Source organism: Podarcis vaucheri (assembly GCF_965113315.1).
Source record: "Podarcis vaucheri genome assembly, chromosome: 8".
Lineage (NCBI taxonomy): Eukaryota > Metazoa > Chordata > Lepidosauria > Squamata > Lacertidae > Podarcis > Podarcis vaucheri.
In genome coordinates this window covers 21,823,250-21,835,896 of record NC_138766.1, presented here as the reverse complement: position 1 = coordinate 21,835,896, position 12,647 = coordinate 21,823,250, and the positions used below count along the sequence as shown (strand labels likewise).

The following is a 12,647-nucleotide window of genomic DNA, read 5'->3' as shown; positions in this document are numbered from 1 at the left end:
TTGTTTATGGTAACTTCTGCAACATAAAATAGAAGGCTGTCAACAAGTTAAAATATTTTAAAATGACCCTTTGACAAGCATATTGTAGTAACCCAGTGTGATTATCATTCTCTTACATTTCCAGTATTTCAAGCAAAAAGAACAATTCAAAATAGCAGTAAATCTACAGGTTATGCTCCCAGCTGCATACAATTCACAGTTATGGCTATGCCTCTTACATTTCCCCCTTAAAAAGTATATAATTTATTGCTGATATGGCTGAAGATATAAAACTGCTAATAAGTTTCAATATACAACTCTAAGAACACTAAGAGGAACAACAAAAAGTGATGAATTTCCACTGATGTGAGTTTTAAAGTGGAAGCCAACTAAAAAGACACATATGTGTGTCTTATGTTTGATATGTAGCCATCATGCACTCTGTCAGGTACAATATCAGGACTGGTGGTCTGGAGGCAAGCAGGTACTGACCAAACAGAAAGTTGAACTGGGATCCTGTAAATGAAAACCAGTCAGTCTTATAACACAGTCCTATTGAAGGTGATGGGACTTAATTTGACTAAAGTTTGCTGGATTGTTGGGGCATTGTGATCTCTTATAACTATTGTTAACTGGTACAGCACACCTCTAGGATCATATCTACTCAATGGAACAGGAAAACACACATCACTATACCTGTTCCATTTAATATCTACCTTGCTTTAGGGCAGAAGTAGCCAATATGATAAGGGACACGGGTGGCGCTGTGATCTAAACCACAGAGCCTAGGGCTTGCCGATCAGAAGGTCAGCAGTTCGAATCCCCGTGACAGGGTGAGCTCTCATTGCTTGGTCCCTGCTCCTGCCAACCTAGCAGTTCAAAAGCATGTCAAAGTGCAAGTAGATAAATAGGTACCACTCCGTCAGGAAGGTAAACGGTGTTTCTATGTGCAGCTCTGGTTCGCCAGAAGCGACTTAGTCATGCTGGCCACATGACCTGGAAGCTGTCTGCAGACACACGTCGGCTCCCTCGGCCACTAAAGTGAAATGAGCGCTGCAGCCCCAGAGTCGTCCACAACCGGACTTAAGGGTCAGGGGTCCCTTTACCTTTACCTTTGGCCAATATATCAGTCAGTCAGTCGAGTTTATTGCTTATAGCCAAAGGCTGCTGCAATGTATACAATGTCATTCAATAAAATATATACTAGTTTGATACAAAAACTTAAAACATTTGTATTGTCAAAACATGACCTAATCTGCACAAAGCTATAGAAACTCCTTAATATACAAGTTGAAACATCAAACAATAAAATTTATAAGCTAAAATCACCGTGGGGCCACTAATATATTAAAAGTAATGTTAAATAATACAATAGACAATTATATACAAGGTTTAGTGATAAAGATGCAGCTTGGTGCAGATGGGGTCAAATAAATTCATCTCCTTTACAGTTGATAGCTATCTCGGCTATATAATTTCTTCTAATTTTCCTGGCGGCAGTTGCAAAAAGTGCTACACACCATACTTACCTATGTCAGAAGGATTCTGGCCAGGCGACCTTGTCATTATAGGTGTCAAAAACCATTATATAAGGGGCAGAGTAAGGTATAATGCGTAAGGTCCTCTAATTCAGGGCACCCCCTAATACAAATAGTTTAGCCAATATGATGCTTTCTTGATGTTTGTCCTGTAGGATGGGGCTGGTGTGAGTTGGACTCCAAAGACAGCTTGAAGGTGCTGCATTGAATACCTGTAGGATATAAATAAATAAATAGCATTTTGATGATAGCCATTTCTCAACTATGAATGAACTATATTCCCATACATTATCGAAATCACTTCTGAAAATGCTCTTGCTCCTTTTTTAGGAGTGGATCTAAGTGGATCCTCAAAGGAACTAACTCTTTTCAGAAAATTTGCTCTGGTGGCACACCCTGACTGGAATTCATTCCTCGATTGCATGAGTAGAATCCTCAATTTGTGCTTAGTGTGTTGACTCAGCAAGGCCAACAGAAGAGAAAGCAGATGTCTCTGCATATCCATAGAGAACAATCTGCTGAGAAACAAGATGTCAGTTTGGGTAAGAACAAAGCTTGATATTCAAGGCATACTAAGAGTCATGTTGTGAAAGACCTTAGGATGTATGTATGTCTAGGGGGGTGGAATACAGCAGAGTCCACATCATCCCGAGCAAGTCATAAAGCAGACGATGTTGCCAGTGTTTCATCTGATAATGTGAATCAACAGCAAAATATCTTTGGGACTGGCACATGGCAGAGTGGCCTGTAGCCATCACTAGCAGCCATATGTTTTGAGAGAATCTTAATTTCTGTCAGATCACGTTGCATGATATGAATGGTTATAAAACAATAATAGAGTGTATGCTAGTGCTGTAGCTTATGTGGAAAAACTCTTGATAACTCTTGATGAGCACTAATTAGATTGGATCCAGGCACAATAGCTAGCTGGTCTCTGATTTGAATGGTGAATGATGAGGAACTAATTAGACCAGATGGATGCACAATGAGAGAGAACTGCAAAACCTACCCAGACAACTCTGAGAAGGCTTCAAGGGTTGTCTAATACAAATTCCTTTGTGATCACAGGATATGCTATGTATCATCCCAAACAGATGCTCATTCGACATTATATAGTTGCTAGCTGGTTCCCTAAAGCTGCTCCCAGCCATATATAATGCATGGATCTGGTCTAGGCTAGTGTCCATCAATTTCTCATTTAAACAACAGGGCTTTTTTGTTTTCCTCTGGGCTCTTGCTCCTTGAGTACCTCTATTTTTCAAGAGGATCTGAGAAACCATAGAAAACCTGTGTTAGTTGAGGAGCAGAGGAGACCGGTCCATTAGGTAAATAAGGGCATTGCTCCAACAACATCAGTCTGTCCTAAGCCAGCCCTAACCAAAGTAGGTAGTGCTGGTGCTGGTTGTCACCTTCCTCCTCCTTAGTCCTCAGTGTTGACTTTGTAGACCTCAACAGGGAGGAGGAGGAGGACAAAGCCAGAATTAGTTGGCTGTGTCAGTGGCTGTGGCTCTGGCTCCACCTACTGTTGACCTCCTTGCCTTTCAGTCCCCCAGTCCCAATGGATCCCTGCCCCCATTATTTAGGACAATATTCTGCAGCTTCAAACATGTAAATAATAATGCACAACAGCAACCACATATTGGATTATTTTGTTTCTGGAATTTTAAAAACAAAGTGTCATATTGAGTTTTGTAATATTTTGCGGGTACGTTAAAACTATCAGTTCAAAGATCTCTAATGATGACCTGGTTCAGAGAGAGATTTCCCACCATTTTTTTCTCCCTCTGAAGCATACTGGCAATTACAGTCATAGCCTGAAAAAGGAGGTGTACAGTGGTACCTCGGGTTAAGTACTTAATTCATTCCGGAGGTCTGTACTTAACCTGAAACTGTTCTTTTTTTTTTTTTTATAATAATTTTATTGCATTTTTCCAAATTACAAGTAAAACAGAAGAAAAAACAGAACAAAAGAAAAGATAAGAAAAGAAAACAAAGGATTCCATTTCAATAACTTTTTTTCAAATTTCCATTGGACTTCCCCACATCCCCCGGATAATGCATTCTTGATAATAAAGTCATCAGCAAATTATACCCTTATTTCATATATTTCTTTATATTTTCAATTGCAATTTAAGTTTAAATCTCTTGTTCTCCATTTACTCTAAAAATATAACCTGATATCATTTTAACCCATTTAAACTTTGGTTCTTTCACAAATATTAACAATTTCATAAATAATTAAATTTCGTTGCTGGGGCTAGCGTTCTGAATCATACGTCATCTTATGTTTCATACAACTTATAATACTTTTGCAAATAGTCTTTAAATTTTTTCCAGTCCTCCTCCATTGCCTCTTCTCCCAGGTCCCGGATTCTTGCAGTCATCTCAGCCAGTTCCATATAGTTCATCAGTTGCGTCTGCCACTCCTCCAGTGTGGGCAAATCTTGGGTCTTCCAGTATTTGGCGATAAGGATTCTTGCTGCAGTTGTAGCGTACATAAAGAAAGTTCTGTCCTTTTTTAACACCTTCTGGCCGACAATGCCCAGAAGAAAGGCCTCTGGTTTCTTGGGAAAGGTGTACTTAAACACCTTCTTTAACTCATTATAGATCATTTCCCAAAAGGCCTTCAATCTTGGGCACGTCCACCAGAGGTGGAAAAATGTCCCTTCAGCCTCCTTGCATTTCCAACATTTATTGTCAGACAAATGGTATATCTTAGCAAGTTTGACTGGGGTCATGTACCACCTGTACACCATTTTCATAATATTTTCTTTCAAGGCATTACATGCCGTGAACTTCATACCGGTGGTCCATAACTTTTCCCAGTCTTCTGACATGATGTTATAACCAATGTCTTGAGCCCATTTTATCATGGCTGATTTAACTGTCTCATCCTGAGTGTTCCATTTAAGCAGCAAGTTGTACATTCTCGATATTACCTTGGTCTTTGGTTCTAACAGCTCTGTCTCAAGTTTCGATTTTTCCACCTGGAATCCTATTTTTTTATCTAGCTTGAAAACCTCATTAATTTGGGCATAGTGTAGCCAATTTTGCACCTTATCTTTTAGTTTTTCAAAGCTCTGCAATCTCCAATTACCTCCAATATTCTCTATTATTTCCCAATATTTCGGCCAATATGCCTCCATATTGGATGTTTTCCGAGCTTTGGCCTCTATTGGTGAAATCCACCTCGGAGTTTTACTTTCCAATAAGTCTTTGTATTTTTTCCAGACCATGTATATTGCTTTCCTGACAATATGGTTTTTGAACATTCCATGTGTTTTCCCCTTGTCATACCACAAATACGCATGCCAACCTAGCGAATTGTTGAAGCCTTCCAGATCTAGGACATCAGTGTTTTCCAATAAAATCCAATCTTTCATCCAGCAGAAGGCCGCAGCTTCGTAGTATAACCTTAAGTCCGGCAGGGCAAACCCCCCTCTCTCCTTTGCATCAGTTAATATTTTAAACTTTATTCGGGGCTTTTTGCCCTGCCAGACAAATTTAGAAATGTCCTTCTGCCACTTTCCAAAACAATCCACTCTGTCCACAATCTGCAAGGCCTGGAACAAAAACAACATTTTTGGCAAAACGTTCATTTTTATAGCTGCGATTCGGCCTAACAAGGATAATTTCAATCTTGACCAAATTTCTAAGTCTTTTTTAACTTCTGACCAACATTTTTCATAGTTATCTTTAAATAGATTCAAATTCTTAGAAGACAGATTGACCCCCAGGTATTTCACTTTTTTAACAATGTTTAGTTCTGTTTCTTTCTGAAACTCCTCTGTTTCAATAACCGTCAGGTTTTTCCCTAACACCTTAGTTTTTTGTTTGTTCAGCTTAAAACCCGCCACCCGACCAAATTTCTGAATCAATTCCAAAACTCTTTTTGTACTAGGTTCTGGCTCCTGTAATGTTAAAACCAAGTCATCTGCAAATGCTTTCAGTTTATATTGTTTCGCTCCGACCCGTATTCCTTGTACCTGCCGATCCTCCCTTATCATGTTCAGCAAAACCTCCAGGACTGAGATAAACAACAGAGGGGATAGGGGGCACCCTTGGCGTGTTCCTTTTTCAATATGAAGTTCTTCTGTCACCACATTGTTCACTATCAACTTAGCTTTTTGTTCAGAATAGATTGCCTCTATTCCGTTCTCAAACCCCCTTCCCACTCCCATCCCTTCCAAGTTTTTCTTCATAAATTTCCAAGAAATATTATCAAAGGCCTTCTCCGCGTCGATAAAGATTAACACCGCTTTGGTGTTAATATTTGTTTGTAAAAGTTCCAAAATATCGATAATGTTCCTGGTATTATCATACAAATGTCTACCTGGGAGAAAGCCTGCTTGGTCCTTATGAATTACTTCATTTAATACTTTTTTAAATCTGTTAGCCAAAACGTCCGCAAATATTTTGTAATCCACATTTAGGAGTGAGATGGGGCGATAGTTCTTAAGTTGAGTCTTTTCAGTTTCCACTTTAGGTATCAATGTGATGAATGCTTCTTTCCACGTATCTGGTGTCCTCCCTCCCCCCATAATATAGTTGCAAACCTCCATTAATGGTTGTATCAGATAGTCTTTTAAAGTCCTGTAATATTTGGAGGTAAGTCCATCGGGGCCCGGAGATTTGCCTAGTTGCATATTCTGAATGGCATCCTCGATTTCCTGTAGTGTTATTTTACAATTCAAGATTGATCTCTTCTCTTGAGATAATTTTGGAAGGCCATTATCTTTCAAGAATTGTTCTATCTCAATTGCTTCCTCAGGTTCTTGTGTGTACAATTTTTTAAAATATTTCTGGAAACACTTTCTAATTTCTCCTGGTTTCTGAAAGTTTTTCCCTTCAACTTCTAGGTTGGTGACATAATTTAATTTTTGTCTCTTTTTCAACTGCCAAGCAAGTAGTTTCCCACATTTGTTTGCAGATTCAAAGGATCTTTGTTTCATTTGTTTGATTTTCCATTCCACTTCTTGGTTAATCAATTTCGCATATTGTGACTGGTGGAATTTTATTTCTCTTAAAGTCTCTTTTGATTTTGGATTCACTCTTAATTTTTTCTCCCCATCACTTATCTTCTCCAAAATCTTGTCTTTTTTACTATTCCAGAGTTTTTTCTTGATTGTATTCTGTTGTATCAGGAACCCTCTCATAACAGCTTTGCTTGCGTCCCAGATAATTCTTTTTTCCACTGAGGTATTCAAGTTGATTTCGAAATAATCCTTTAAAGTTTTTTGGGCCTTCTTTACGATCTCTTGATCTCTTAACAAGTTGTCATTCATTTTCCATCTGAAAGAATCGGCAGTAGTAAATCTCATTTCCATTTTCAAAGCGTTATGGTCGGAGCAAGTCTTTGGGCAGATTTCTATTTTTGTAGTCTTAGGTGCCAGCCCTCTAGTTGCCCAGATTTGGTCGATTCTTGTCCATGACAGGTGGGCCTCAGAAAAGAAAGTTCCTTCTTTACCTAGGGGGTTTCTCGTCCTCCATAAATCAATTAAGTCCATATTGTCAGTTAATTCAAAAAAAGTTTTTGGTAGTCTTCCATCTTTAGTCAGATTCTGATTCTGTGACTTATCCATCAAAGTGGAGACAACCCCATTCATATCTCCCATCATAATGATGTTGGAGTAGTCCAGATAGTCCAGTAGTGTCTCATGCAGCTTCTTATAAAATTCTGATTTCCCCTCATTTGGTGCATAGATTCCTAATATCAAAACTTTTTCTCCTTGGGTCGAAATTTCAATAGCCAGGATTCTTCCTTGTTCATCTTTAAACAAGAATTTTGGTGATAAATTCTCTTTAGCATAGATCACCACACCTCTCTTCTTAACTCGGTCTGATGAGATAAATTCTTGGCCTAATCTTTTGTTTATTAACACCTTCCTATGTAACCTGGTCACATGGGTTTCTTGCAAGCAAATTATGTCCAAGTTCTCTTTCTTTAATATATGAAAAATCCTTTTGCGTTTTTCTGGGGAATTCGCGCCATTAATGTTCCAACTGTAAAGCTGCAGAGACATCCTGTATCAATCTGTTGTTACTCTTATTGGGTGTCTTCTTTTTTGTCCAAATCCGAAGGTGGTGGTTCTTTTCCTAGCACTGGTGGTGGCCAAATGGCTGCCACTCCTTTCTGCAAGTCTTCTCCGTGGTCGTGTAGGAACTTCTGGCTATCCTCTTTCGTTTTGATCTTTATCTTCTTTCCTTTGTATTTAAACGAAAGACCCTGTGGAAACTCCCACCTGTAAGGTATTCCGTTGCCTCTCAAAAGTCCAGTTAGGTCGGTGTAGTTAGATCTTAGATCCAGTAATTGTTTAGGTATGTCCTTGTAAATTTGTGCTCTTCTGTCCTGGATCTCAAGTGCTTTATTAAAGTGTAGGTCAAGTAGCTTGTCTCTCTCCTGCTTGGTCCTTAAGATAATCAAACAGTCCCTAGGTCTGTCCTTCCCAGTCGCCCTTCCCAATCTAAATGCAGTTGTTATTTTAAAATCTGTATCTTCGTTTATGCCCCAGAATTTAGAAAATTCTGCTGTCAAAAAGCCAGTCAGATCCTCTTTCTCAATCTCTGGAATAAAGCGTAATCTCAAATTATTTTCCTTGTTTCGCAGTTCCACCAAAGACAGATAGGCCTGCTGGTCAGTAATATGTTTATGGAGTGGCCTTACCTCTCCTTTCAGTTCCTCTACTTCTTTAGTTACTGCTTCTACTTTCTCATTCGCAGCCTCGGCCAGTTTTCGATTTTCAGATACTACGTCCTTTAGGTTTCCAATATCTTGTGAATGCTTAGCCACCTGTTCAGAAAGTTTGTTAATTGAAGATGTAGCTAAGTCAATTTTTGCAGTCTGATCATCCACTTTTTTGTTCAAAATTGCAAATTGTTGTAGCATTTCCTCTAGAAGAATGTTGGATCCCCCAGCTGCCATATCTTCTTCACTTGTTAATTGTTCTAATTCTTCAGCTGGGGTTGTTGGTAATGATACAGCCTGTAGTACCGCAGGGACTGAAGATCTACGGCCCTGGGAAACCAAAGTTGTTTGTACCAATTTGCCTTTCCCTGCTTTCGACGCAGCTCTTGTTTTTGGTTTGCCACTCATTCCACCCTCATTCCACACCTGTCTTTGGATTCAAGGTCAAGCTGTCAAAAGTTCCATGGGAAAGACAGGCCTCAGAATGAGTCACCAAGCCACGGAGAGACAAAACAAAGTCAGTTCTCAGGAAATTGTAAATCCCAAACTCCACTAGAGGGAGTATAGCTCAGTTCATGAAAGAAGAAACAAAGTTTCAGTCGCCATTAAAGTTCCTACAATTAGACAAGTTAATAAATATCTTTAGAGAAGAACTTTTCCTTCTTGCAGAGCCCTCTCAGTTTTGCCACAATAGTTTCTTAAAAGGTGCAAAATACAGTTGCTTAATTGTATCCACCGGTAGACATCTGTTTCAACTTTGTAAATATATCCGCAACATAACTTTTACCCGCTGCAAGTCCAGGGCTAGGGATTCTCAAGTCTTTAAAGTTTTGAAAATTTTAGCAGAGAAGAAACCCCAATTAAAATAGACACAGTCACAGAAAATTAGAAATAACTTGCCTTTCCCTTCAATTTCCAAGCTTCTCCAGACGTATGGTATCTCTCTTTTTAAAACCTTTTTCTATTGCTTCCAGCTTGTCAGTTTCTTTGCCTTTAATCATTAAGCACCTCCGGGAGACGGACTTCCTTTTTCTCGTCTCTCGCTTTCAGCCGAATTCACAATTTGTAATCCAATCTCATATAAATCCTACTCACGAGTAGTTGATTTGTAATCCAATGTAAAGGAAGAAAGGTCGGCGCTCATCGGTAACAGCCGCGCGGCTTCACTCCCGCAGAAAGAGCGATGAATCCACAGCACCGCTTCCCCTCCGCGCTTCCGGAGCCCCTTACGGGGTCCCTTCTTCGTTTTGGGGGTCGCTCTCGGTGCCCGCCGGATCCCACGGCCACGAGCTCGCTCTGCTCGTGGTTTAACTTAATGGGTCGTCGCTTCGCCGTAGCAAACAACCCTTTTCTGCGGAGCCCCTCTCTGCAGCGCAAAGAGGACCGCCATTACCCGTTTCGCGCCGCCTCCGGAAGCCAACCTGAAACTGTTCTTAACCTGAAGCACCACTTTAGCTAATGGGGCCTCCAGCTGCCACCGCGCCGCCAGAGCATGATTTCTGTTCTCATCCTGAAGCAAAGTTCTTAACCTGAATCACTATTTCTGGGTTAGCAGAGTCTGTAACCTGAAGCCTATGTAACCCGAGGTACCACTGTATTTGATGGTAGAGGAGGGGGTAGTATCTCTGGTGTGGGTCACACCATGCTCCTTCTAGGGTAATTTGTCTGCCTCCCCCCCCATCCAGCACTCAGCTCTTATCTGTGGCTTCTAGGAACTGTCGGCATGTGACAGTGCCATACTCTGGGAACAGCTTTGACTGGTTGGCTAAACAAGGTGTGGGTAGCTGATGGGTCTTAAATCCTTCATCAGTTTGGGATTTGTCTATCTCCTGCATGCAAAGACAGGCTCCAGTGGACTGACCAATGGTGGTTCCAACAGTCAAGGAGGCGGTCTCTGCACATGCTGTAGAGGGAAGTGAGGGGCAGATGGGGCTTGTTGACCTGGGAAGGTAGCCCATCCAGGGAAAGGAAAACTCTGATCCTAAATCTCCACTGCCTTGTCGGATATCTTCAGGGGAAGAAAGGGTTCAGGAGTTAATCCTACACAAATCCAGAGTGGAGTCTCTAAGATGGTTGGCTGGTACCACCTCCACCTCCTTCCAGCAACTCCTGCAGCCCAGCTCATGCCAAAAATATTGCTCTGCTTTCCTTTGGACCACATCTGTGAGGACAAGACAGCAGGCATTCTTGTTGTCTGGGCAGCCCAGGACCTCCACACACACTGCCCAGGTTTGCAACTCGAGAAGGGCAAGTGAATACTGCTAACACAGCAGTTTGACTTCACCCTGGAGGCACACTCCATTGACTCTTGAGACAGACAGATGCCAACAAGAGCCTGAAAAACTCAATCTGAAATACCTCTGGTTCATACATCTTTTTCTCCCTGCAATGCTAGCCCACGGAGCAATGCCTTGGTAAATCAGACCTACTTTTGTAGACTTCTGAACTCAGCACCAGTAGTTAGCATTAGAATGCTTCTCATATGCTTCTCATATATTTTGTACTAATACGTGTAAACCCACAAGTGTTCCTGTAATTTTAACAAATGTTTATGCATTTATACCACAAAATTCCTATACACTGTCACATTATATATTCCAGGGAGTTACTTTTTAATAAAATGTCTGTCTTCATTAAAAGTGCATTAAAATGAATGAGGGTAAAAATGATGTTCAGTGAGCAATTAGGCTGATTTAAGTGTACTTGACAAGAGTCTGGGAAAATAATAATAATGAAGCAGCAAGTCACTGTGCTCTTGCATAGACATATCAAAACAGATTTGAATAGACACCAAAGCACAGGCACACACACAAAATACACATTGTTAAAGGAACAGCTCCATACTACTAATTGTGTTGTGTACTGCTAATATATTTTCATGATAATAGCACTCACACCAAGTGTGTGTTGAAGGGGGGAAAGCAAGTTGTTTAAAGTGGCAGCTTTACATTAATATCTTTGAGACGTGGCTTTATTACATATCCACGCACGGTACCCGATTTTTAATGAACTGATTAAGTACGTAAAGGCAATTATTATGCTGCATAATGAAACAATATGCACTTGTAAAATGTTATTACCAGAAAATAGTTATAAATGGAGCTTCTGTTACCATCGCGCTGTTAATTATGAGGAAACATTACTGCTTATTTTGCTCACATAAAGCAGGAGCACCTCGCAAATGCTGATCAGTTACACTATTAATTATGTGAATCAAGATGTATTATAATACGCGGCAAAATTCTGTTACACTCAGGAGAGATTCAGAATTGCTTCGGTGACAGAATTCTCTCCACCGCCATTCCAAGCCATGTATGTTTATCAATGTGTGTTATATTATTAGTAGTATTAATTGAATTTATTAGATGCTTTTTCTTGCTGCACGCAACTCAAAGCACCCTTAAGAAACAAACAATAACCCCACACATTCATTAAAACCAAGGGGGGCATTAAGCACACACACACACTGCTTTAAAAGACCACGGGTTAGCTGTAAGGCTACACTTTGGGCTGAATTTCCCAAGGTAGTCTCTCTCTCCTCTTACTCTCGAGTTTCTCCTGCCTCAAATTCTCCTTCAGCATAAAGTAAGTTCAGCTAGGGTTGCCATATTTCAAAAAGTAATTCCTGACACCCGCAAAATTGTTGAGCCTTTTTTTAAAGGAAACAACCAAAATTGAGATTTTTTGGGGGGAACAAACCCAAACTGTTGAGCTTCCCCAAAAAACCTCCCCCCCAAATAGTGATTTTAAGCTTTTTGGAGCTGTTTCCATGGCGTTTTCCATCATGTTGCCACACATCCACATTTCCCCTGACTTTGCCGATTTGTCAAAATCCCCCCGAGGCCATTTTTACACCCCAAAACCAGGACATGTCACAAATTTCCCTGATGTAGGACAGGCCTAGTTCAACCACCAGGAGTGAAAGAGGTAAGCGCAAACATCCCAGTGATAGTGTGGATTAATTTGGTGACAAAATTGTGACATTTACGATTTACCATGATGTTCACCATCTGGCTCTAGGAAGAGTTGGTTCAGTTTCTGCTCAGGCCTGCCGGCAACCCCCACAGTGTGGTTGGTGAACCTGACCTGTACTAAGATGCTTACAAGAGGCATTTGGGGAGACATTCTTGGCTTCTCTAGAGTTCCTCAGAGACTTTTCAGTGCTGGAAGCAATTTCAACCCCATCCTTATAGAAATGGAACCTTTGCTCTGTGTGGCTCTCAATGCCTTAGATACAGGAATCCATCTTTCTTTGCCACTCCAGAAAGAAGATCCACTGTCAGTACCAGGGGAGAAGGATGTGGAATGTATGTAGAGTACTTTTGAGGCCAGTTCAGCAAATTCTGCTCATACTGAAATGTGGGAGCAAATCTGGTGTTGTGTGATCCAACAGCTATACCTGTAAATCTAGGTTTGATGGCACCTTGCTAACATATTTCATCCAC

The 12,647-nt window shown here is 40.5% G+C and overlaps 1 long non-coding RNA gene across 2 annotated transcripts in view; it reads right to left on the bottom strand.

Annotated features, from left to right (window-relative positions):
• Window positions 1-1,516: 1,516 nt before the first annotated feature.
• Window positions 1,517-12,647, bottom strand: part of LOC309538881 — a 190,614-nt gene continuing 179,483 nt past the window's right edge. For both annotated transcript variants that reach the window (XR_014222444.1, XR_014222445.1), the window contains exon 3: window positions 1,517-1,729. This is a non-coding gene — a long non-coding RNA (uncharacterized lncRNA). The remainder of the gene's footprint in view (window positions 1,730-12,647) is intronic.